Source organism: Chiloscyllium plagiosum, unplaced genomic scaffold, assembly GCF_037043375.1.
Source record: "Chiloscyllium plagiosum isolate Xiang-an unplaced genomic scaffold, Cpla_swu_hap1 HiC_scaffold_2, whole genome shotgun sequence".
Taxonomy (NCBI): domain Eukaryota; kingdom Metazoa; phylum Chordata; class Chondrichthyes; order Orectolobiformes; family Hemiscylliidae; genus Chiloscyllium; species Chiloscyllium plagiosum.
The window spans coordinates 17,286,250-17,313,233 of record NW_028270140.1 but is presented as its reverse complement, the minus strand read 5'-3'; the positions used below and the strand labels follow the sequence as shown (position 1 = coordinate 17,313,233).

At 44.3% G+C, this 26,984-nt stretch overlaps 1 protein-coding gene across 6 annotated transcripts in view; it reads right to left on the bottom strand.

The window, feature by feature from the left end:
- Positions 1-26,984, bottom strand: part of LOC122564906 (methylcytosine dioxygenase TET2-like) — a 189,886-nt gene that overhangs the window by 153,556 nt on the left and 9,346 nt on the right. Inside the window, exon 1 of one of the 6 annotated variants that reach the window (XM_087995007.1) lies at positions 8,863-8,925. The exons of the other annotated variants lie outside the window; for them this stretch is intronic. The gene's annotated coding sequence lies outside the window, so the exon portion shown is untranslated. Of the gene's footprint in view, positions 1-8,862; positions 8,926-26,984 lie in introns of those variants that run through there. 6 annotated transcript variants of the gene reach the window in all.

The following is a 26,984-nucleotide window of genomic DNA, read 5'->3' as shown; positions in this document are numbered from 1 at the left end:
CATTAACAAAAAGACTGCCTCCTATATCTCAGCATCATATGGAAATGCATTGTCAAATTCCATACTTATGCTAATGGCACATAGGTCATCACCTCCAGCTCTCATGACCACCCCACTTCCTTTTATTTGTTAGGTTCCTTGCCCAGCATCTTGTACTGGATGCAGAAATAATTCCTCAAATTAAATATTGGTAAACTTGACATCATTGTCTTTGGTCCCTGCCAAAAATTCTGGTCCCTAGCCACCAACTCGAACCCTGTTCCTGAATTTTCACAATCTAATTGCCACACTTGACCCAAGCTGAGTTTCCAATTCTTACTTCCTGATGTGTAACAGTGACAGTCCTTGTCCCAGATCAGTTTTCTTGATACTTGAAACCACATTGGCATCACTATTTTACGCGATAGCTTTGCAGAGAAGATATTTCACATCTGAGAGGTTGCATTGGAGAAGCTGGGATTGTTTTGCGTAGAGAAAGTTAAGATAGTTATCTGAGATGTTCAAAACTATTAGCAGTGTAAACAGGGTCAGGTAAGAAGAAATTGTTTCTTAGTAATAGCGTCAAGAACCAAAAGACACCAATTTAAACTGTTTGCAGAAAAAACAGAGTCAACATGAGTGAAATCCATTTTCAGATTGAGAACACATTGTGGCTCTACCAAATATCAGGCAATCAATTGTGGCTTTTAAAAGGAAGTTGGATAATTTACTAGAGGGAAAACATTTGCAACACTATAGGGAAAAGGCATGACCATAGGATTATTCACTCTTGCAAACAACTGGCACTGATACAATGGACCAAATGTGCTCTCTCTGGTGTAGACATTGTGAATACACCCATGACCTTAATTACCTCTATGTTTGACTATTTCAACAGATTTCTTAACTTGCCTTTTGTCTTCCTCAACCTATAAACCTGAGTTCTTTGAAAGCTCTGCTAAATCCAAACAGATTAGAAATCTCATTCACTATTGCATCTGTAGTACAAATGACTGCTAGTCTGGTCATGATTTGATGATTAAATTCTCACCTTTGTTTCCAAATCCTCCCATCTCTTTGTGCCTCCTTAGCTCTGTGACCTCCTTTGGCTCTGCAAACCTCAGATCGCCACACACCTCCGATACTGGCCTCAAACATAGAATGGATTTTCTTTGCTCCATTGACAGTTGTAGGATCAGCTGCCTAGGTCTAAAATTATTGGAATCCCTATATTGCTCTTCTTTTAAGAGACAAACACAATTCTGGAGAAACTCAGCAAGTCTAGCAGCATTTGTGGAAAGGGAAAGTTAGTTAATATTTTGAGTCCAGTTTGACTTCACTTTTTAGTGACTTTGTTGACCAGGCTTTTTTCACCTGTCCTAACAACTCCTTGGCTCAGTGACAAACTTTGTTTGATAATTTCTCCTGAGAAGCTTTAACAATGTTATGAAGCTACGTGAAATAAATGTGCTCTTGGTATCATTATGTGAGAGATCTAACTATCTGAAAACTGGCATCTGCACTGACTGACAAAACAGCATTGTCCCTAGTTCATTGGCTGTAAACTTCTTTGGGCTTCTGAGAGTTTAACAAGGTGCTGCACAAGTTCAGTGCTCTCTGGAATGTTCATTTCAGGTTTGATGCCCTTCTGATTTCAGGAGGAAAATGAGGCAAAGAGACATACCAATGGCTTTGTGTCCCTGCCAATGCCCTGCCACCAGAGCAGAAACCTGACAGGTTATCCTTAAATCTCTTGTCATATTTATGTGATGGTAGAGGTGAGGGCAGACCTGTGCTAGAATTCTCTGCCTTTTGGCTTTGTAGTAACTAGTGATTCAGCAGATTCTGGACAGTCTCTCTTTGGCGTTGTTTGTCAAACACAAAAAAAACAATATTTGCTTTTGTGACACTAAATTCTTTAAACTACAGTTCCTGACTCTACAGGTATTGCACTGGATGCCCACTGTATATGACTAAGATTCGCTCCCTGACAGTGGTGGACTCCTGCAATGTGGTAATGTCCTGTATCTGTAATAGGCTCGGACATAAAAGAAACTGCCTCAGGATCATTATAGTCTCAGACAAGTAGTGAAAATACAGTCCTGGCTCATCACCTGAAGTGAACCTAAATGCTAGAGATGACCAGTTAGTCATTGGTGAATACACTATAACCAGACCTGATCCAGATTTCACTGGGAGTCACCAGATACCAATCAGAAGCAGATGTTTCTCCTTAAGTGGATAAATGGTTAACTCTGATGCCCTTTCCTCTTCTTTGGACATAAACTAACAGTTCAAAAGGCAGAAATTTGATCCTGTTTAGCCTGTACAGCATAGAGCTTTACTGTGCCATACGTGACGTCCCAAGTAGCAGGAGAGGTCCTCCACAACTGCACCGTTTTAGTAACACCGTCACTCGGATTGCAGCAGTCTAACTGAAAGCCCACCATCATCTTCATTGGGGGAGTTGCCCCTCAAGAGCTGGGTGAGTGTGCTAGTCAGCTCCTGTAAAATGACTGGAGTGTTGAGCATTCTGGTGTCACCTGGACCATCCTGCCGCACATTCCTCCCACAAAAACAGAGTATCCTCGTAGGATGGACCTGGAGAGAAGAGAGCCAGGTAAAAGGCATTGATCTGGGTCCTGACACCCTCCGGATCCGAGAGGGGGAACCCGATGTCAGCCAGCAGCACAAGGAGCTGCTGATGGGTGGCACACCTTTTCCCCAGTGAGTAGATGGGGTAAGCGCAGTCCAGGTCATGGAGGAGCTCCATCTGCGACCTCACGTAGGTCCTCTGGAAGCTGACAAGCTGCGGGTCTCGGAGCACGGCCTTCTTTGCTTCATACACCCCTCACAGGGTCAGGTCCACATCAGGCTGACCAAGACGTGACTCCAGATTGAACACCACCTTCTCCAACTCCTCATTCCTGGATTTCCGCCTCTTTATTTCCCCCCACCTTCAAGCCATGTACTCCTGATGGAAGACATCGATGTGGGTCTGTTCCCCCCCCACCACCATGGCCTCAAGGAGAAGCAGCATTCCCCCCCCAACTTCCTTCTCCAGGCGGCCCAGAACCGACAAAATGAATCCCGGAACCACATCTTCCAGCTGCAGGTTCTTAAAGTGCCAGTACGGCAGCAAGCTTTAAATATAATTTATTCAAAAGTTTTTAGTCCAGGCAATTTTATTTTTCATGAAGATGATCAAAAGCATCAAACAACTTCACTCAGCCTGCCTGCATTTTAGTGTATGCTGTTCAATGCCCTTAGGCTTGGGTGGGGTCTGTTTGCAGGTACAAACACCAGCGTTCACTTAAAGTTCTGAGTCTAATACATATGATTTTTTTATACAACATTGCATTTGCAGTTAGAGTTTTAAAGAAAGAATCTGCATTTAGATAGCGCCCTCAATGACTTCCAGACATCCCAAGAACCCCACAGCCTGCTGTGAAGATCTTCCAACAAGGCACACCACTGCCAATACAACAATCTTTGATTGATAGTCACTGTTTTAGCGTACAAAACACACCAAACAATAATTCACAATACAGGGCTCCACAACTATTTTCAGAACATTGGCTGTTAAAGAATGAATATTGACCTCCTTCTCTCTTTTGAAGTATTATTACTGAGTATTACACATCCATCTGAGGGGGTAGAGTGGGCCACAGTTTAACATCTCTCTGCAGCAGCCCTCACTATTACACCGGAGTGCCAGCTGAGGCTTGTATTTGTTCCACTGAGGGGCGACTTGAACTCAGCCTGATACAGAGTTGAGTGTGGGGTGCTGGAAAAGCACAGCAACTCAGGCTGCCTCCGAGGAGCAGGAGGATCAACGTTTCTGGCAAAAGCCCTTCCTGAATTTTGAATTTTTTTGACAGACTCAAAGTAAAGCAAATGTGAATTACAACTGAGCAAATTAAATGCGAGGGCAATATCTAAAGCAGACGTCTCCATGGACTTTCAACACTCCCAATTTCAATTTCTCCATCTCAAAACCTGTATCTCCTACTTTCGTCTACTAGCCACCCCCTATCACCCAATCACTGCTATCCATGTCTGATAACCTATTCAGTGTTGCTTATCCTCTATCACCCAATCGCTTCTGTGTATCTCCTAAAGTTAATTTAGTAATAAGCATTCATTCATACTAAGCAAATGACGTTCAATTTTCTACCATTCATCTGATTGTATCCTGCTTATTGTCCATCCAATATTGTCTGTACCAATCCCACAGGTTAAAAGCATTGCCAACCAACTATTATTCCACAGAATCCCTGCTCGGTTATTGTTGATGAGGTACTTTCCTCTCTCATATGCCCTATCTCTGAAACAAACACTTGCTGATACCGTACTGCGAGAGACAAAACAGCATTACAGATGGTTCTGCTCTAACATGCATTTTGTTAATGCAAATTCACTGTAATGCGATTTAAGAATTGGGGACACTATTGCTCAAGTGCAAATTTTCAAAACATGTGTTGGCTGTTACACGATTACATCACCACCACTTTCAGCATTGTTCCTAAAGTGCGATTTTTCTAAAACACGAGGTTGCACAAGAACACGCCCATCGGGTTATAGAAGAACTACCTGTATGCTCCCTTTACCATCCCTTAGTGAAATGTGCAACGTCAAACTTCAGACAGGTTCTTTCCTACAAAGTGATACTGACATCTCTCTCAACACCACTTTGGATCAGTTTTATACTAATTAAACTTTCTATCAATAACTTGACAGGGATAGAAAGGTCAAAGTTAGCAGTCACTTTACTGACTGGCTGATTTGTAAATGAAAATCTATCCATTTCATGAAACATACATCTAATTTTGGCTGTTAGTAGACTGGGGAGTGTTTGTCATGCCCTGGAAATGTGAATGGTGATTCTAAATCAGAGTTTTCAAATGTTGCCTATACATTACAAACAATGAGGAGAAACTCAAATCCCTTCCAGTGATCAGCTGAATACTATACAATTCAATGTCTGAATAGATTAAAAAAACATTTCCCGACACTGTGAATCAAATACTTCACAACATCAGCCAATAGAGACATAGCACCAGGTGTCCTTTGGAAGAAAAGCAATTTAATGAGGACAACAGTGAACACTTTCTGTTTAGTATCAAACACAAACAGATGGGATCTTAAAGGAGCCTTGAAGAAGATTGGCCATGAGAAGATCTGGGACAGAGGCCTCACTATTACTTACACAACTATCTCGATGTCAGAAACAACTCGCTGCACCACTTATTCAATTGCTGGATGTCAAGGTGAGTTTGTTAGGCAGTGGCAAGTTGCCAATTAAGAGGAACTATTTCTCAGTAATTGATCTTATTTATGGCACATCTCACCTCTATAATATGCAGTTTCCTGGCTTGGCAAATGTGCTGAACAAGAATTCTCAACACGCAGATCAGAGTGGGTAGGTGATTATTTTAGCTGCCTACTGGCTCCAAAAGACGTCCGAGACATCAGCATCTCAGGACACATTCCTTCTGCACTAGCTACACACACCCTGTCATAGAACACAGAACAATACAGGCCCTTTGACCCTTGACGTTGTGCCAACCTTTTATCCTAATCGAAGATCAAATTAACCCACATACCCTTCATGTGCCTATCCAAGAATTGCTTAAAATATTTCGAAGGCGTCTGACTCTACCTATCACTGCTGGCAGTGCATTCCACACACCCACCACTCTGTGTAAAGAACCTACCTCTGACATCTTCCCTAAACCTTCCTATAATCATCTTAAAATTATGGCCCCTTGCGATAGCCATTTCTGCCCTGGGAAAAGTCTGACTATTCACTCTATGCCTCTCAGCATTTTGTACACCTCTATCGAGTCACTTGTCATCCTTCTTCACTCCAATGAGAAAGGCCCTAGCTCCCTTAACCTCTCTTCACAAGACATGCCCTCTAGTCCAGGCAGCATCCTGGTAAATCTTCTCTGCACCCTCTCTAAAGCTTCCACATCCTTCCTATAATAAGGCGACCAGAACTGAATAGTCCAAGTGTGGTCTAAACAGGTGTCTATAGAGAGCTGCAGCATAGCTCAAACTCAATCCCCCACTAATGAAAGACAAAACACCATACACTTTCTTAACAACCCTATCAACTTGGGTGGCAACTTTGAAAGATCTATGGACATGGACCCCAAGATCCCTCTGCCTCCACACTGCCAAGAATCCTGCCTTTAACCTTGTAATCTGCATTCAAATTGGACCTTCCAAAATGAATCACTTCACACTTTTCCAGGTTGAACTCCATCTGCCACTTCTCAGCCCAGTTCTGCGTCCTATCAATGCCCCGTTGCAACCTACAACAGCCCTCCACACTATCCACCTTCATGTCATCGGGCAAACTTACTAGCCCAACCTTCCACTTCCTCATCCAAGCCATTTATAAAAATCACAAAGGGCAGAGGTCCCAGAACCGATCTCTACGGAACACCACTGGTCACCAAGCTCCAGGCTGAATACATTTAATCTACTACCACCTCTGTCTGGATACAGAAATAGCTGGCCCATACATGGGCAGGTTTCCCAGTAGACCATGCCTCCTTACTTTCTGAATGAGCCTACCATGGGAAACCTTATCAAACAACTTGCTAAAATCCACGTATAGCACATCCACAGCTCTCCCTTCAATGTGTTTTGCCACATCCTCAAAGAATTCAGTAAGGTTTATGAGGCATAACCTACCCTATCTCAAATCAAACTTATGGCTTTCCAAATAATCATAAATCCTTTCTCTGAATCCTCTCCAATAATTTGCTCATGGCAGACGTAAGACTGACTGGTCTGTAGTTCCCAGGATTATCCCTATTTCCTTTCTTGAACAAAAAATGTTTGCATCCAACTTTTTCCAGCCTTTAAGAAACCTCTCGATGTATCTCCTGAACACTCATTGCACATTGCTGCATTTCAGTGCTGCATCTCAGGCTGTAACAGCAGCTATCATGGCAATGTTGCAGCAAGGAGACTTTGCGCACAGCTTAAGCACCCAGTTGATTAATTGGAGCAGACTGCATCACTGACTTGATGGCTTGCTGTCAGTCACAGTGCTCAGTCATGCTGCATCTATCTGGATGTTCGTAGCATCCCTGCCTTGCCTTGTTCCCTCAGCCAGAGATATCAGAGTCACAGGGTTCTTCTATTGCTCCGCTGTTTAACTTTCCCTGGTTATCAGTAGATTAGTCAGGACAAGGGGTATGGCCTTTGCTGAGGGCATCCCAGCCAGTAGGTCAACCTTCGATACCAGTCCAAGGTTTTGACCACAGTCGGGTAGTCAGAATCCTTTCCTCATAAGCAGGTGGGCAGACCATCACTTGCCATGACACCTCCTTCCCTTTAGTGGGATGAGAGGGATAGGTATACAGGAAACATAAGTGAGTGGCACAGCTGTTACAATTGGTACAAGAGGGTGGGTGGCGTCAGCAAGCGAGTAGGGTTAGTGATGTCAGGGGTTGGGGTGGGTGAAAGTGAGGGAGGGAGGGAGGATGTTGCAGGCAATAGAGAAAGAGAGTGTTTAAGCATGAGCCTTGGGAAATGGGTACTGTGGCAGAGATGGAGTCTAAGCAAATAGGGAGGAGATGGTGCCACTTACACTGACAATGCAGAAAGGTCATTGACCTTCTTCCTGCAGTCCTGTGCATTCCTTCAGGTGACTGAGACAGCTCTAACCCCAGTGGCAACCTCAGACGACAATATCTGGTATCGTGGTCTCCTCCCACGTCTACAACACCCATTCAGCAACACCTTCAGCTCCCTGCTCACAAAGTGAAGCACAAAATTTTCCTGGTTTGCCATATCTAGAACTAATCTTCGAGGAGAAAGTGAGGGCTGCAGATGCTGGAGATCAGAGCTGAAAATGTGTTGCTGGAAAAGCGCAGCAGGTCAGGCAGCATCCAAGGAGCAGGAGAATCGACGTTTCGGGCATAAGTCCGAAGAAGGGCTTCCTGAAGAAGGGCTTATGCCCGAAACGTCGATTCTCCTGTTCCTTGGATGCTGTCTGACCTGCTGCACTTTTCCAGCAACACATTTTCATATCTAGAACTAATGTCAGCCATCAGGCAAGGCAGCTCCAGACTGGCAGCGAGTGACCAGTTATACACCAGCCTTTTAAAGAAGGTGCCAGCACCACGCAGGCTGCTTAACATTCCAAAATATCCCGACAGTGGCAACCTTTTGGCAACAGCCCACGATAAGATAGGACTAGAATTGGGTGAAAGGGGCCAGAGGTAGGTAGTGAATGAGGCGAGTTTGGTAAGACAGGACTAGAGCTATCGGGGGGGGGCCTCAGTGAAAACCCTCCAAAAAGAAAGTCAACGCAACTAAGATTTAGACAAAGAGTCCAATATTCAATCTAAAAATTGCTGCACTTAACATCTTTTACAGGTCTATCTTAAGTATACAACGTGTATTTACTCTTCACAATAAATACCACTGCGACTCTCCAAAAACAGTTGATCAGTCATGATTCAGTGGTAGGATCCTCACCTCGGTCAACCCTATTTGAAAGGCCTGAGCACAAGATGAGGGACGATATTGCAGCTCACTAAAAAAGGTGCCATTAATTCAAGGTCCAATGGCAACAATTGGAAGAGCAGGGGAGTTCTCCTTAATATTCTGACAAATATTTATCCCTCAATCAATGTTACTAAACAGCAGAATATTGGGTCATTATCACATTGCTATTTGTGAGACCCAGCATATTGGCTCCTGTTCTTCTCATAGTTCAACAGTGAACACACCTGAAACGTGCTCCAGAGCTGTAAGGTATTTATATAAACTCACAACTTCAACATTTTCCTTTTTGTTACAGCAGGGTCATTGCTGCAGCAGGAGCTGCATTGCTGTTTTACTGTTAGTTGTTCTTACCTTCATTTTAACCATGACATTTTTCTGGTTAAACAGGCGAAAATCAACATTGTCTTTGCTCTGCTTGAGATTTTCAGTGATCTCTCAAACTGATCTTTGAAAGAGCACTCATTCCCAACCAGGCGTGTTGGAACTGGTATTCAGCCTGCAGCGAGATTCACTGCTCCCTGATGGGTTACCCAAGGTGAAGGAGGATAGCTGAGGTCTTTGTGTGCACTACACACACACACACACACACGGGAGGAATGCTGGGGCGTGAACACCCACGCCTTTCCATATAAATACGGAAATTATTTCACAGATTGTGCAGGGAACCACTCGCAGCAGGATTGTAAAAGTTACTTAGTAGTGTGGGTGTGCAAAATAAATGCTTTCAGAAATGGGATCAATGTATGCTGCTGCTTTGAGTAGCTAGAGGGCTGCTGTCATGGGTGTGTGTCTTGTTTGCACCATCCTCATACACTGACTTTAGTGGGTCTGCAACCATTCCATGACAGTGTATGGTCCCTGTCCAAATTTGGAGGCCTGAAAATTACATTATATTCTGGTTTTAGTTTAATAGTTTGATTAAAGTGTATCATGGCATAACAATATGGATCTACTTGGGGACATTACTTCAAAGCATTGCGGATACAATATGAAGCAATTACAATGCTGAGTGTGGAGTACACCCTTCATACAATTCAAACTACAATTATACATTTGAAGGGAGGGAATGTTGCTGTTGGGAAGAGGGAATCTGTGTTGTTATTTATTGAAGAACTTTATTTTTGTCTCTGCCTTGTTACCAGCTGCAGTTCCCTCTGAAAAACAACATGTTTAGCCCCTGCCACAATCTTCATTTTATTGGCATTGATTTTATTCTCCACAATGGTAACTGTCTCAGGATGAACCAGAGGGTGCTCAGCACTGGCAAATTATTCCAACCTGGACTGAGCTTCCAACCCAATATCCTAACCATTAAAGTCAAACTACTTCCACTTCTGTAAACTGCCCATTGCAGCTCCTTCCTCTCTTCGCCCATTGGCTGCTGAAACCCTCATCCATGTTCCTCATAACATCAGGTTCAAGGCACTGTTGGCCAACTTCCCATTTTTCACTTGGCTTAAATTTGAACTCACTTAGCACTCACTAACATGAATCAAATCACATTTTCCCATCAGCTCTGTTCTCCTAACCCACACTGGCTCCCAGTCTACAAAAGCCTCAGTTTAAGAGTTCTCATCCTTGCTTACAAATCCCTCAATAGCCTTGTATCTCCATTACATAATAATCTTGTTCAGTCATATAACCCTCCAAGTGTACCCACTTTAATCTGGCCTCATGCATCTGCAGATCCCTTTGCTTCCAACATTAGTGACCATTCCTTTAGCTTGGTCACAGCTTTGGAATTCTTTCCTTAAGGCTGTGTGGGTCTCTGTCCCTCCCTTAAAAGCTATTCCTTTAACTAACATTTTGGTTGTCCTTTCTAATACTTTGTTTGTTAGACCTGATGTCAACTTTTATTTGATTACATCTCAGTAAAGCACCATAGGACATTTTACTCTTTTAAAACACGCTATGGAAAGACAAGCTTTTGCTGGTGATGTCAAGCAAAAATAAAGTTCTTCAAACAACCAACAAAAAAATGTAGTAACGACATCAGCATAATGGATGATGTCACACTATTAATTCAATGCAATTTTTAAATTTTGCTAAGGAAAACAGTATAGAAATCTGGAAGTAAGACACAGATCTGCCGCCACACAATTCATTTAGAACATAATTTTCAAATAAACATACATTTTCATTGTGTATTTTAACGAAGCTCTCTATTAGCATGAACTCCACAGGAGTGCCTGCAAAGTGACAGAAGATTACAGAAAGACAATGAATGAAACCAAACCCTTTGAAAGGATTGAGGACAGGATCACACTCAGGGACATTAAGTCACACAGTGCATCAGGCACTGCAGGAACTAAGGAAAAAGTGAGGACTGCAGATGCTGGAGATCAGAGCTGAAAATGTGTTGCTGGAAAAGCGCAGCGGGTCAGGCAGCATCCAAGGAGCAGGAGAATCGACGTTTCGGGCATAAGCCCTTCTTCAGGAATGAGGAAAGTGTGCCAAGGAGGCTAAGATAAAAGGTAGAGCGGAGGGACTTGGGGGAGGGGCATTGGAAATGCGATAGGTGGAAGGAGGTTAAGGTGAGGGTGATAGGCCGGAGTGGGGGTGGGGGTGGGGGCGGAAAGGCAGGAAGAAGATTGCAGGTTAGGAAGGTGGTGCTGAGTTTGAGGTTTGGGACTGAGATTAGGGGAGTTGAAGTGTTGAGCCACGGGGTGGTTGGGTTGGTTGGTCCGGGTATCCATCATCATTTTCGCCACCTCCAAATGGACCCCACAACCAGGGATATATTTCCCTCCCCTATCAGTGTTCTGAAAAGACTTCTCCCTCTGTAACTCCCTCGTCAGGTCCACACCCCCCACCAACCCAACCTCCACTGCCAGCACATTCCCCTGCAACCGCAAGAAATGCAAAACTTGTGCCCACACCTCCCCCCTTACTTCCCTCCAAGGCCCCAGGGATCCTTCCATATCCGCCACAAATTCACCTGCACCTCCACACACTCATTTACTGCATCCGCTGCACCCAATGTGGCCTCCTCTATATTGGGGAGACAGGCCGCCTACTTGCGGAACGTTTCAGAGAACACCTCTGGGACACCCAGACCGACCAACCAACCCAACCACCCTGTGGCTCAAAACTTCAACCTCCCCTCCCACTCCACCAAGGACATGCAGGTCCTTGGACTCCTCCATCGCCAGACCATAGCAACACGACAGCTGGAGGAAGAGCGCCTCATCTTCCGCCAAGGAACCCTCCAACCACAAGGGATGAACTCAGATTTCTCCAGTTTCCTCATTTCCCCTCCACCCCCACTTTGTCTCAGTCCCAACCCTCGAACTCAGCACCACCTTCCTAACCTGCAATCTTCTTCCTGACCTCTCCGCCCCCACCCCCACCCCGGCGTTTCACCCTCACCTTAACCTCCTTCCACCTATCGCATTTCCAACTCCCCCTCCCTACCTTTTATCTTAGCCTGCTTGGCACACTTTCCTCATTCCTGAAGAAGGGTTCATACCCGAAACGTCGATTCTTCTGCTCCTTGGATGCTGCCTGACCTGCTGCGCTTTTCCAGCAACACATTTTCAGCACTGCAGGAACTAACCAGAGCAGTCAGTTTGGCAGTAGGCTGAGTGACAGTACTCAGCATTTAATGGCATGACTGTATTTGCTGATATTGAAACAAGGTCGGGAAAGGAGGACAAACAAGGTGATGATCTGATCTTGCAATATAATGGAGAATAGTGAAAGTCTAGTACTGTAAAACAACAGAAATAAGATGAAACATGTTGAATAGGCTTCACAATGTGTTTTGCTGCAGAATCATGGCCCAAACTCTAGATGTTATCCAAATAAATACCTGGAATAAAAGCACTTCCCTTTATTAGTGCAATTGTTGCCATATGGACAGAACTTCAAACATTTTTGTTGGAATTTTCCATAAGAATAATATTTTGCTTTAAGAGAATCAAGTGAAGGATTTGATTCTTTATATTTCAATGTGATCCCACTGCTTGCCTTAGTCAGGAGCGGTTAAAATCTTTAATGCGGAATTTTATTTTCACATTTTGTTACCTTCTATCTTCCCAAGTTATTCTTTGTAAAGAAACCAAACTCATTCCATTTTCATTTGGAGATTTCAAGCAGAATAAGCAACCAAACTGCCATTCCAATCTCCTAATCTGCTACACAGTAATCCACATCTTTGGAGATCAACATGTTAGAATGGCTCTCTGTTCATCTGCAAGCCAAGTATAGCTGAGCTCACTTCTTCCTTTGAGCCTGGTCGTCATGGTTATCAGCTCTCTGGAGTGCTGTAATGAACATTATCTTCAGCAAGGCCATCAGCTCTTGTGACTGCCACCTGTTCTTCAAACAGCATTCCCATTAGACTGAAACAAAATTTTAAAGGGTAGCATTTCTGCACTTAGTCCTTAAATTGAGACACAGAAAGACGAAAGGTCATGGTCTCCACTGCAGGTCTTCACCAACATTTGAAAGGGAAGAACTGGTACATGTAATAGTTCCAAGCTTGCTTTTTAAAACCAGAGAGATTGTAGGTGACAGAAAAGACAAACAGAAGGCAAGACACCATCACAGTTGCCGAGGGGTACAAAATGTACAACACAAAACAAAACAAGTTTCTTTAGCATGTCTGTTTTTCACAGATTAGGCTCCTCACAGGAGTGTTTTTGTTTTACAATTTACAAAGGCACTACCTAAATGAAGTTGAATTACAGCGAAGATTGTACTAAAAAGGTGTAGGAATTTCATTCGGCATTCAGAGATTGTAAGGCTAAAAATGTCAATAAATTAAAAGACATGTAATAGGTTGCAAAGGCATAAAAGATGATAATACTGGAATCAAAAGGTCTTATTTCTTCACTCACTTAAATGCCACAGAGACCACATATAGCGCTTACTTTGAATCACAATTTTAATGCAAACAAATGAAACAACCAGTTTGTACACTTTTGCATTCCACCAGCAGCCATGAAATGAATAATTAATCAATCTCTTTCTGGTCTGTTGGTCACTAGCAGAAGCTGCTGCTCTTCTTTGAGGGGAGCATGGGAAATTTGCACCCCTCATAATCCCCAAATTGTTTCTGTATGGATTCCACATTCATTGCTTTACCGTTTTACATTCATAGTTACTACAAAAGGCAGTGCTGGTGCCATTCCTGATGCCCAAACACACACACACACACACACATTCAAATATTCTACCTTACAATTTGTTGGCAATCCTTTTCTTAAAGCACACTACAATCACTACCTTACAACGATGTGCCGAACTAACAAACAAAGTTGTTCCGGGCCGAATAAGTCAGAGTTGTGGAGGAAGTTCTTCACCCAAAGGGTTGTGCATCTGTGGAATTTCCTGTTCAGTGAAGCAGTTGAGGCTACCTTGTTGAGTGTTTTTAACGCAAAGGTAGACTTTTGAACAGTAATGGAACTAAGCGTTCAGTAAGTGGGCGGGTAAGTGGAGCCGATTCTACGGAAAGATCAGCCATGATCTTACTGAATGACAGAACAGGTTCGATGGACCAGATGGCCTACTCCCAACTCCTACTTCCTTTGCTCTGATGATTTAAAGGTGATTCAGCTGTCAATACGTCAAACTGTATTATGTTCTCATGCAATGAGTGTTCAGTTAAACAATTGACAGGAATAACTTCAGCCAAGTCTTCACACCAGGGGCACATTTCTAATAAGACGTAGCTTTTCTTTCCCCCCCCAATCTGAACTAACTCTACTGTACATCCTTTCCCCCCAGCTCCAATATACAACCTACACATGAAGCAATCAATCAGTACACTACAGCAGTTCCCTTCACTAGTGTCCATTCAACCAAGCTGCAACATGTCTGAAGTGTAAAATACAACACTTAAGGTTTCTGTAAAAACTCCACCTACGTTATTTTGCAAAGTGGAAGAAAAAGCCTAATTGTAAAACATGAATCATGATTATTCACATCACTTTGGAGGGGGAAGTCCCCCACACGATTACCTCATTGACTCATTTAAATATGTCTCATGTGAAAGAGATCGTGAAACACCGAGATAATTGCGAAATCCAAATGATGTTCAAGGAGCAAGATAAGACATGACATTTAAAAATGGAGAATGGAGTAAACTCATGTCGATGGAGAAGTAATGTCAAAACCTATATAGGTATGACCCTCATAACTGGCATAACCTGACTTTTTTTAAAAAAGCAAATGATTAGTTGTCGATACAGCAAGTGTTTCGTAAAACCATTGAAATTACTGGTGTAAATCGGCCAACATTATGACCAATCATTTACTGAAGTAAAATGAACTCCAAAAGCTGTCGGGAAATACGTTTAAGTGAATGAACCTAAATTAGTATCCCTGACAGAGGCAGGAGAAGTAGTGGCATATTTTAAAAACGATAAGCAACTGAAACAATAGGGAGCAGATTAAAAACAAAAGCTAAAACTCAACAGTGGTTTATCCTTTATCGCTACTAACTAGATAGGCCTTTAGCCTCAAAATGTAGGAAGGAGGATTCCTGGAGGAAACAGCTTTCAGGTTTTCATTTGCAACCCCTGGTCAGCTGCTTTCAAATGTTTGCCTGCACTTCAGCCCCACACTCCTGATCTGCAAAGACAGGGGCAGGCAGATCAAAGGACCTCCTTGACAGTCCGCTTTTCTGGGCCTGACCAAGGTCCAGGCAGCAGGCTGTGAAGGAGGTCCCAGCACCCATTTTTCATTGCTGCATCCACGCTCGGATGTCCATGGAGAAGGAGCACGTAGAGTCCATCAATTCGTGATAGGCCTTCCGTGACAGACGGCCACCGCAGGGGCTGAGATGCATTACCACCTGCAGCAGCAACATTTTAATTTTGATTTTTGTTTCTGTTTCAGGGCCCACTCAGAACTGTCTAATCTGCTTCTGAAAGTTTTCTTTTCAGAATGAATGATCGCCGGCAGCACTTTATCAAATCACCTATAGCCATCGCACCTACCTTTCCCCCAGCTTCTCCCACCTCTAATTCTCAGCCCCCTTCCCCCTCCCCAGTCCTGATGAAAAGGTTCTGACCTGAAACGGCAACTCCCTTGCTCCCCAATGCAGCTTAATCTGCTGTGCTTTTACCAGCTCCACACTTGGACTCTAGCATTTGACCGAAACCAAAAGTTATTGGCACTGCAATATGTGACAGAATTCACTGAGAAGATGCAACGTGTATTTTTTAATTCCTGTCATAACATTACCATTTAGTTTTATAAAATCATTCCTAATAAAACAAAATCCTGCCTTGGTAAACCATTTCAATTTACTATCACCTTGAGACAATTCTCTCTATACTGGTCAGGTCACAGCAAGTCTTCATAATGTTTGTGCTGGTTGTCAGGCTTTTAGCAGAAGGGATGTAGGAACTTCCAATTGTGCTCTGAGGCAGTTATAATGTGAAGATTCAGATACGGTCGAGTGCAGTCTAATTAAAACGCAGAGTTCTGGTCATCTGTGTTCATGTGATAGCCCTGAGGAATTAGAGGAGCGTGCATTGTAAATATGAGCACGTGCGGTGAGTCTGGCCTGCTACCTGATCTAAAGGGCAAATCCCACAGGTAATCTAGCCATTGATGCTAATGCCAGAATGGGACAGTGAGATCATATAGATCCTCTCACAAAAAGTAAGAGTTGTTTAGCCTGTTATGTGTCAGCATGAAACTAAAATTACAGAATAGTAACAGCAGAGACAGACAGGCAGGCCATTCAGCCTGCTGTGCTGACATGCTGTAACAGCAACTCAGTTCATCCCATGCAGCCAACATTTCCTTCTCCCTTTAAAATTCTTCAGATAAATATCTAATTTCTTTTGAAATAGAGTGTACAGGAAGGCACTTTGGGATAGACTATGCACGGAAAACAAATTTTATATTTTGCTATCTTTTAAATTCTGCTGTGAAATGCATGGCACCGGTTGAAGAAAGGTTCAAGTGAACAGAAAGAACGGCTTCTTTCTCGGTGGGGTTAGGGATTTAAGCCAACTCCTGCCCTTTATGTGGAGGAGTTTCTCCCCCCCCCCTCCCCCCCCTCCCCCCCTCCCCTTTAACTTCTGATTGACCTGGCTCTGAATTTAAGATTACACTCACTTAATCTGGATATCTCCCCTTCCCAACCACCCAGAAGAGTGTTTGACTTGACTATGCTATCAAATTATTATTTAATTTTTTCTTTTATTCATTGACTGGAACGTGCACCATCAGTGGCTGGGTGAGCATTTAATACCCATCCCTAATTGTCCTCGAGAAAGTGATAATGAGCTGCCTTCTTGAACTGCTGCAGTCCGTGTGTTGTAGGTACACGCACATTGTTGTTTGAGAGGGTGCCCAAGGATTTGGGCCAAGCAACCCTAAAGAAACAGCAATGTATTGAGTCAGAGTGGTAAGTGACTTGGAGGGGAAATTACAACAGTGGTGGTTTTCCCATGTATCATCTGCCCTTATCCTTCTCGATGGCAAGGGTCACAAGTTTGAAAGGAACAGTGTTGAGTTGCTGCCAGGGTGTCTGGTAGATGGGACACCCCGCTGCTAGTGGTAAAAGTAGAGAGTGAAGATGGTGGACAGGTCGCTAATCGAGTGGGCAGCTCTGGCCTGGATGGAGCCCGATGCCCAGAGCTGATTGCCTCTTAATCTTGTACATCTAAGGGAATAGGAGGCATTTTCTACCAGCACTTGGTGACTTCCCATGTAACTTTTACAAAACTCATTCAATACTGTCACGGGCACACTGGGTGCTCTCTTGGCCCTGTCTCCCTGGCACCAGTGCTGCTGGGGAGGGGCCAGGACTTTGCTGAATAGTGTTTGGGAGCAGGATTGACTTGTCACTGCTGAACCAAACTGCAGTCAGCCAATGGTCACCCTAAACTTCAGTCAGCTACTGCAGCCTGGTGCTAATGTTACCCCAGCTCTTCAGTCCAGTGTCAAAGCACTGGTTTCAACGCGATGTTGAAAAGGATTCAAGGCTGCATCTCGCTGTTTTTCAGCGTGGCTTGTCAACTGAGCATGCAGTGAACTCCCGGCACCTTGTCAGCGTGGGTTTTGTTTTATTTACACTGCAGGCTATCTGAACGAGTTGTGTGAGAGAAGCTGCATGTGTGGGAGCTGCAGGCAAAGAATAGACACTGACTCAGCTGCAGAGTGAGGAGCTGCTGTTTAACCTGGTGCCCACTGATGTGCGTGGCCAAGATTCAAACTGATGCAGAGTGTGTGGTTCCTCACTGTGTGCACACACGGGGTGGTGGGGGGTGGGGGGGGGGGGGGGGGGGGGGGGTGAGAGAGCGAAACAGCAAATACAGCTCAAGGAGTTGTGCTCCAACCTCACTGGCAGGCAGCTAGAGGGATGGGGATTTTACCCTTGTGGGTTTTTCAAATCATGAGTCTAAGGGTCACAAAACATCTTTCCTGATTGGCACAGACTGTAGACCTTCCTCAAGGTGCAGTAGTGTTACAGTATGTCACCTCAATTCTCTTAACCATCAGAAATAAAAATATTACTCTTCTTTCATAATGAAAGAGCTGGGCTAATCAACAGGAAATCAGGTCCAGAAATGCTGAGGACAGGACTTGGGGCCCCATGCCCAGAGGCAGCAAACAGACTCCACCACCACCCAACAAGGGGTTGGGAAGCCTCATGGTGGCCTACAGCAGTTCCTGTCACGGGCTTCCTTGGGATTTTGTGACTGGCTATCTGTGAAGTTGAGACAGTGTCAAACCTCCTTACGTTAAGCACAGTGGAGTCCGTAATACAGTTCCCACGAAGATTACATTGGAGGTTTCCCCGTACAAAGGCCACACAGCACCTTTCACTGTTCAGGACATATTACATTACAAGAAGGTTTTGTGGTTTTACTCCGATTGCCAGTACTGCATCTCCCATTAATTCATACACAGCTTATCTCCCTGGAGTTGTTGGCCAAGCCGGATGTCTTCAGTCACCTTCTGTGGTTGCTTGGGACCTTGTGGTTTCAGGATCCCTGCCAATATGTGGTACCAGGTAAGGGTGGCTTGAAGTCATTCACTCCCACCATTCCTCCTTTGTCTTAGCTTTGTTTTGATTGAAAAAAGTGTGGCACTGGAAAAGCGCAGCAGGTCAGGCAGCATCCAAGGAACAGGAGAGTCAACAGTTCAGGCATTAGCTCTTCATCAGTAATGTGGAAGGGAAGGGGGGGGATGAGAGATAAATGGGAGGGGGCAAGGGTAGCTGGAAAGGCGATGGGTAGGTGCAGGTGACAGGTGTTTGAGATAGGTCAGTGGGGATGGTGCAGTAGATAGGTGGGAAGGAACATGGACAGGTAGGTCAGGTCAAGAAGGCATTGCCGAATTGGAGGGTTGGATCTGGGATGGAGGTGGGAGGTTTAAAATAAAAGGGAGATTTGGAAACTGGTAAAGTCGATGTTGATGCTGTGTGGGTGAAGAATCCCAAGGCAGAAGGCACCAACGTAGATTCCACTAGTTTCCAAATCGCCACCAGGATACTGAGCACCAACTAGCCACCAAAAGACATGACCAACTATCACCAGTATCCATACACACAGACACCAGTTCGACTGGGACAATACATCCAACCTGGGACAGGCTAAACAAAGACATGCATGGGAATTCCTCGAGGCCTGGCATTCAAACCGGAACTCCAATAATAACAAACATATTGATTTGGACCCTATTTACCAATCTCTCAAACAGAGCCGGGATTGATACCACCCACCACAACAGACCAAGACCGAAATTGCACACTGAACAGAACACCAACCCTTCATTGGAGGATCACTGATGTTACCGAGAGTAGTGATGGAACATCAGAATAAATCTACCAGCTCTGCGAGCAAACTTACAGCCGGATCCTCGGCCACCATACCGCTGACTGAGCCTTCGCTGCACATCCTTTACAATACATCTTCCTGAAGAGAAAGTGGAATAACTAATCTTTCGTAATACATTAGTAAACCATTATTAGATTAGAGTACAGTGTGGAAACAGATCGTTCGGCCCAACAAGTCCACACCGACCCGCCGAAGCGCAACCCACCCATACCCCTACATTTACCCCTTACCTAACACTAGGGGCAATTTAGCGTGACCAATTCACCTGGCCCTGCACATCTTTGGACTGTGGGAGGAAACCCACGCAGACACGGGGAGAACGTGCAAACTCCACACAGTCAGTCACCTGAGGCGGGAATTGAACCCGGGTCTCTGGTGCTGTGAGGCAGCAGTGCTAACCACTGTGCCACCGTGCCGCCATCATGTTCCAAAAATGCTGTAGATGCTAAATGTAAGTGTTCACAGCAACTCACTGGACTTTCGGCGTAGCCATCCTTTAACACTGTTAAAGTTTTGATCACTTTTGATCTTGTCAAATTGTGTCGAGCCTCTTGATTTATTGGACACAATTTCATCTCGGCTAAAAGAAACATTTCTTTAATGTTATCTGGTCATCTCAACAGTTTATTTTTAAGATTCCATCATAAGTTTAAGAACCCAATGACACTTCTACTGGTTGCCCTTTGGTCGACCACAGTTTGTTGATGGTTCAATGTTTCTACAATATCTCTTAGAATCAACAGGACTCCTGCTAGCCTTTCAAGGAAGCTGGAGTTCAAACATGTACGTTGGCTCATAGGTGAGGAAAATTAGTTATGAATAGCATTTACATTTTCATCTGATGCTCCTTGTGATGCAATGTAATTTTTATTAGTCCTATGGTCTTGACAGCTATTCCACTTATGTTGTACAGTTTCATCTCAGTAGACTAGCTTCTGCTTCCTCAGCCATGGTAATTGCTGATAGATTACTGACCACAACACCGATATCAATTTAATATGATGTTCATTGACATAAAGGCAGTAATGTGAATCCCAGCTTGTTGTAATAACCAATTTCCCTTATCCCAGTTATCTTTTATAAAGGAGATTGTTTTACTAGCTTTGCATTTGTAACCTCCTCCTGTTCTGCAGCTCTGTAACTCTGTGCTACTTCTGCACTTCGTATTTGACTTTAATGCAACATTCTATTTTATGACTTATCTCCTCCATGAAGTCCAATCTTGTGTGGTCCATCTCCGACTTAAAATCTGCTCAATAATATTATTTTTTTCCCAGTATTGATTATCCTATTACTAATCTTGAAACTATTGTAATGATACAGATTTAAAACATTGCTTTAATCTACTGTTCTTTCAAGTTTATATTCTTGTATTCATGGTGTTAATTAGAGCATTAGACTCTGCAGCTTTCCATTTTTTAGTTGTACTGTAGCTAGTTGTTCTTGTATGGCTGCATTAAATTCTTCAATACAGCCTTAAATTGCATTACAGGCTGTTTGATAATGATTTACTGCTTAAAATCAGTTTCATGTAGTACTGTATCTCTGTACAGCTCACTGGGTTTTCCAATTGTTTGATGTTTCCCAATATTTTACAAAACAAAATGGCAGCACTCTGCTTTCTCAAAGGTTTGCCTGTTTCCTAAAGTCAAGATTAAGTTTTCTTGCTGCTTCTCAGGTAAGCTGGATGTCTTCCCAATTGTGTGTGGGCAGGTAAGGATCAAGAGCTTCAATGCAGAGACATGAGAGGTGATGCACTTTGGTCAGAAGAACACTGAAAGATAATATAAAGTTTGGGGTATAATTCTAAAGGGACGCAAGTGCAGAGGCACCTGGGTTTATACCTGTAGAAATCACTGAAGATGATAGAACAGTTGGAAAGAACAGTTAATAAACCATACAGTGTCCTTGACTTTTTTAAAAGCAGAAAATGTGTTGCTGGAAAAGCGCAGCAGGTCAGGCAGCATCCAAGGAGCAGGAGAATCGACATTTCGGGCATGAGGCCTTCTTCAGGCCCCTTGGATGCTGCCTGACCTGCTGTGCTTTTCCAGCAACACATTTTTCAGCTCTGATCTCCAGCATCCGCAGTCCTCACTTTCTCCTTTTTTAAAAGCGTGTAGAGTATAAGAACAGGAGGTGATGTTAAACTTCTATAAAAACACTTGTTGGACCCCAGCTGGAATACCGTACAGTTGTGGTACCTCATTATTGGAAAGATGAGTCCTGAACACAAAATTGAGAAGCAGTGACAGGAATGCTACTAGGAATGGGAAACTTCAGTTTTGAGGATAAATTGAAGAAGTTGGGATGCTTCTCCTTGGAGGGATGAAGACTGAGAGGAGTTTTGATAAAGGTTTCCAACCACTGGGCTGCATAGAGGAGATAGTGGGAAGCTGCTCCTGCTCATAAATGGCGCAAGAATGAAAAGGCATAGATTTAAATTGTTGTGCAAGACCAGCAAGCGTGAAGTAAGGAAAAACCTTTTTACACGGCGAGTAGTTACTGTATGGAGCGCACTGCCCGAAAATGTGGAGGAGGCAAATTCAACTGAGGCATTTCAGAGGGCATTGGACATTTATTGCAATAGATAGGTAAGAAATCAAATTGCCATGACTAGCACCTCATGATATTGGCCGTCTGTATTACTTTTTGGTACTGGGTTCATAGATAGTTCACTACCGCCAATCTCCTGTGCGTTGTCCAAGGAATATCAAGTGATTGATCGTAGTGTAAATATCTCCAAAGCTTAATCAAGAAGAGGCACTGTTCTCAGATACCAAGGTGTACTGCAATGATAGCAATTTGGTCAGGCATAATTACTAAGATCTAAGTGAGGAGGTACAGATATAACAGCTCTCTCCAAAAGCTAATGTAAAACTCCTTGTTTCTTCCATAGAATGTTTGTGACTGTACAATAAGTGGAGCCAGTCTAACATGAAAAATAACACCTTCATAGTAATTATTTATACAACAGGTATGGAATTGAGAGACTAAGTTAAACAGCATTTACTCTGTATCTGACCAGTGTTAAATCTGAGCCGCAATCTCTTCACAATGACACTAGACACAAATAATGGGCCAAAGTTCTACTCCACAGCCCTGCCAACCCTTTTGGTAAATTTGCCTTTGAATATGGGAGATCATGTTGCAGCTATACAGGACATTGGTTGGGCCACTCTTGGAATACAAGGAGAAAGTGAGGACTGCAGATTAGAGTAGAGAGTGTGTTGCTGGAAAAGCACAGCAGGTCAGGCAGCATCCGAGGAGCAGTGAATAAGCCCTTCATCAGGAATGAGGCTTGTGGGCCGTGTAGGTGGGGGTTGGGGGGGGGGGAATTAGGAAGCTATTGAAATCCACATTTATCCCATGTGGCTGCAGGTACCCAAGGTGGAATATGCTGCCTTGGAACACTAACCACACGGGATAAATGCGAATTTCAACAGCTTTCTCATTCGTCCCCCCTCCCCCCACATTATCCCAGTCCCAAGCCTCCAACTCAGCACCACCCTCCTGACCTGTCCATCACCTTTCCCATCTATCCATTCCACCCCCCTCTGACCTATCACCTTCTCCCTGACCTTCAATCTACCTATCACTTCCTCAGCTACCTTCCCACCAACCCCGCTACCCCTCCCATTTAATCTCTCATCTCATTTGACAAGGATGAGTTGGATCAAAGAATCTGTTTCTGTGCTACATGACTCTGTCTTAGATAGATATAGATAACTTAAAATATATAAACTTCTGGAACTTCACATTGTAGCTACACTAGACTCGTCTTGCACTGCCAAAACTCTGTTTCTGTTCTATCATGGGATGTAGCTGTTACTGACAAGGTTAGCATTTATTGCTCATCCCTACTTGTCCTTTAACTGTGTAAGTGATTTGGCTATTGCAGAAGGCACTTGAGTGACAGCCATATTACCATGGGTCTGGAGGCCAGGCTGGGATACAATGGCAGAGTTCCTTCCCTCATGGACATGAGTGAACCAGATGGGTGTTTTTACATGATGGTTTTACATCCAAAATGGAGATTAGTTGTATTCCAGATTTAATAATTCAATTAAAATTCCACCATCTGCATCACCTGTGCCTCTGCATTACTCACCGAGTGACATTACTACAGTTATTACTGAACTACTTCAGCCTCTGACAAAACAACGTTTACAAATTTGCAACTCGAAAACAGGGATTTGCATAGCGGGTAGCACACACAATGAATTTGATCAAGACCTCTTCCAGTTACTTTGAATCTATAGTCATATGTCTACTGTACAGATATTTATGCTTTACACTGTCTTCCTCCCACTGATATTCCTCTTAGTACCACACCAGCACCTTCACAGCCAGTCCTGCTAATCCCTCATTTACATCAAGATTCCCTTAAATTTTGCCCATGTAATGGTCAAAGTAGACACATGCTGCAGCAGATTTCTGTATGACAAAATTGAAGTAGCTGACAGGGGAGGTACGGAGAATCTAGTGGAATTAAAAGGTAACAGATCCAGTACACCTGATGGTCTACTTTCTGCAGAGATAGTGGATACATTACGTTTGACCTTTCAAAATTCTCCAGATTCTGAAACAGTCCTCATTCACTGGAACATATCACTGATTCAAAAAAGGAGAGAGAGGGGGAGAGAGAGAGAAAGAGGGAGAGAGAGAGAGAAAGAGGGAGAGAGAGAGAGAAAGAGGGAGAGAGAGAGAGAAAGAGGGAGAGAGAGAGAGAAAGAGGGAGAGAGAGAGAGAAAGAGGGAGAGAGAGAGAGAAAGAGGGAGAGAGAGAGAGAAAGAGGGAGAGAGAGAGAGAAAGAGGGAGAGAGAGAGAGAAAGAGGGAGAGAGAGAGAGAAAGAGGGAGAGAGAGAGAGAAAGAGGGAGAGAGAGAGAGAAAGAGGGAGAGAGAGAGAGAAAGAGGGAGAGAGAGAGAGAAAGAGGGAGAGAGAGAGAGAAAGAGGGAGAGAGAGAGAGAAAGAGGGAGAGAGAGAGAGAAAGAGGGAGAGAGAGAGAGAGAAAGAGGGAGAGAGAGAGAGAGAAAGAGGGAGAGAGAGAGAGAGAAAGAGGGAGAGAGAGAGAGAGAAAGAGGGAGAGAGAGAGAGAGAAGAGGGAGAGAGAGAGAGAAAGAGGGAGAGAGAGAGAGAAAGAGGGAGAGAGAGAGAGAGAAAGAGGGAGAGAGAGAGAGAGAAAGAGGGAGAGAGAGAGAGAAAGAAAGAGGGAGAGAGAGAGAGAAAGAAAGAGGGAGAGAGAGAGAGAAAGAAAGAGGGAGAGAGAGAGAGAAAGAAAGAGGGAGAGAGAGAGAGAAAGAAAGAGGGAGAGAGAGAGAGAAAGAAAGAGGGAGAGAGAGAGAGAAAGAAAGAGGGAGAGAGAGAGAGAAAGAAAGAGGGAGAGAGAGAGAGAAAGAAAGAGGGAGAGAGAGAGAGAAAGAAAGAGGGAGAGAGAGAGAGAAAGAAAGAGGGAGAGAGAGAGAGAAAGAAAGAGGGAGAGAGAGAGAGAAAGAAAGAGGGAGAGAGAGAGAGAAAGAAAGAGGGAGAGAGAGAGAGAAAGAAAGAGGGAGAGAGAGAGAGAAAGAAAGAGGGAGAGAGAGAGAGAAAGAAAGAGGGAGAGAGAGAGAGAAAGAAAGAGGGAGAGAGAGAGAGAAAGAAAGAGGGAGAGAGAGAGAGAAAGAAAGAGGGAGAGAGAGAGAGAAAGAAAGAGGGAGAGAGAGAGAGAAAGAAAGAGGGAGAGAGAGAGAGAAAGAAAGAGGGAGAGAGAGAGAGAAAGAAAGAGGGAGAGAGAGAGAGAAAGAGGGAGAGAGAGAGAGAAAGAGGGAGAGAGAGAGAGAAAGAGGGAGAGAGAGAGAGAAAGAGGGAGAGAGAGAGAGAGAAAGAGGGAGAGAGAGAGAGAAAGAGGGAGAGAGAGAGAGAAAGAGGGAGAGAGAGAGAGAAAGAGGGAGAGAGAGAGAGAAAGAGGGAGAGAGAGAGAGAAAGAGGGAGAGAGAGAGAGAAAGAGGGAGAGAGAGAGAGAAAGAGGGAGAGAGAGAGAGAAAGAGGGAGAGAGAGAGAGAAAGAGGGAGAGAGAGAGAGAAAGAGGGAGAGAGAGAGAGAGAAAGAGGGAGAGAGAGAGAGAGAAAGAGGGAGAGAGAGAGAGAGAAGAGGGAGAGAGAGAGAGAAAGAGGGAGAGAGAGAGAGAAAGAGGGAGAGAGAGAGAGAAAGAGGGAGAGAGAGAGAGAAAGAGGGAGAGAGAGAGAGAAAGAGGGAGAGAGAGAGAGAAAGAGGGAGAGAGAGAGAGAAAGAGGGAGAGAGAGAGAGAAAGAGGGAGAGAGAGAGAGAAAGAGGGAGAGAGAGAGAGAAAGAGGGAGAGAGAGAGAGAAAGAGGGAGAGAGAGAGAGAGAAAGAGGGAGAGAGAGAGAGAAAGAGGGAGAGAGAGAGAGAAAGAGGGAGAGAGAGAGAGAAAGAGGGAGAGAGAGAGAGAAAGAGGGAGAGAGAGAGAGAAAGAGGGAGAGAGAGAGAGAAAGAGGGAGAGAGAGAGAGAAAGAGGGAGAGAGAGAGAGAAAGAGGGAGAGAGAGAGAGAAAGAGGGAGAGAGAGAGAGAAAGAGGGAGAGAGAGAGAGAAAGAGGGAGAGAGAGAGAGAAAGAGGGAGAGAGAGAGAGAAAGAGGGAGAGAGAGAGAGAAAGAGGGAGAGAGAGAGAGAAAGAGGGAGAGAGAGAGAGAAAGAGGGAGAGAGAGAGAGAAAGAGGGAGAGAGAGAGAGAAAGAGGAGAGAGAGAGAGAGAAAGAGGGAGAGAGAGAGAGAAAGAGGGAGAGAGAGAGAGAAAGAGGGAGAGAGAGAGAGAAAGAGGGAGAGAGAGAGAGAAAGAGGGAGAGAGAGAGAGAAAGAGGGAGAGAGAGAGAGAAAGAGGGAGAGAGAGAGAGAAAGAGGGAGAGAGAGAGAGAAAGAGGGAGAGAGAGAGAGAAAGAGGGAGAGAGAGAGAGAAAGAGGGAGAGAGAGAGAGAAAGAGGGAGAGAGAGAGAGAAAGAGGGAGAGAGAGAGAGAAAGAGGGAGAGAGAGAGAGAAAGAGGGAGAGAGAGAGAGAAAGAGGGAGAGAGAGAGAAAGAGGGAGAGAGAGAGAGAAAGAGGGAGAGAGAGAGAGAAAGAGGGAGAGAGAGAGAGAAGAGGGAGAGAGAGAGAGAAAGAGGGAGAGAGAGAGAGAAAGAGGGAGAGAGAGAGAGAAAGAGGGAGAGAGAGAGAGAAAGAGGGAGAGAGAGAGAGAAAGAGGGAGAGAGAGAGAGAAAGAGGGAGAGAGAGAGAGAAAGAGGGAGAGAGAGAGAGAAAGAGGGAGAGAGAGAGAGAAAGAGGGAGAGAGAGAGAGAAAGAGGGAGAGAGAGAGAGAAAGAGGGAGAGAGAGAGAGAAAGAGGGAGAGAGAGAGAGAGAAAGAGGGAGAGAGAGAGAGAAAGAGGGAGAGAGAGAGAGAAAGAGGGAGAGAGAGAGAGAAAGAGGGAGAGAGAGAGAGAAAGAGGGAGAGAGAGAGAGAAAGAGGAGAGAGAGAGAGAAAGAGGGAGAGAGAGAGAGAAAGAGGGAGAGAGAGAGAGAAAGAGGGAGAGAGAGAGAGAAAGAGGGAGAGAGAAGAGGGAGAGAGAGAGAGAAAGAGGGAGAGAGAGAGAGAAAGAGGGAGAGAGAGAGAGAAAGAGGGAGAGAGAGAGAGAAAGAGGAGA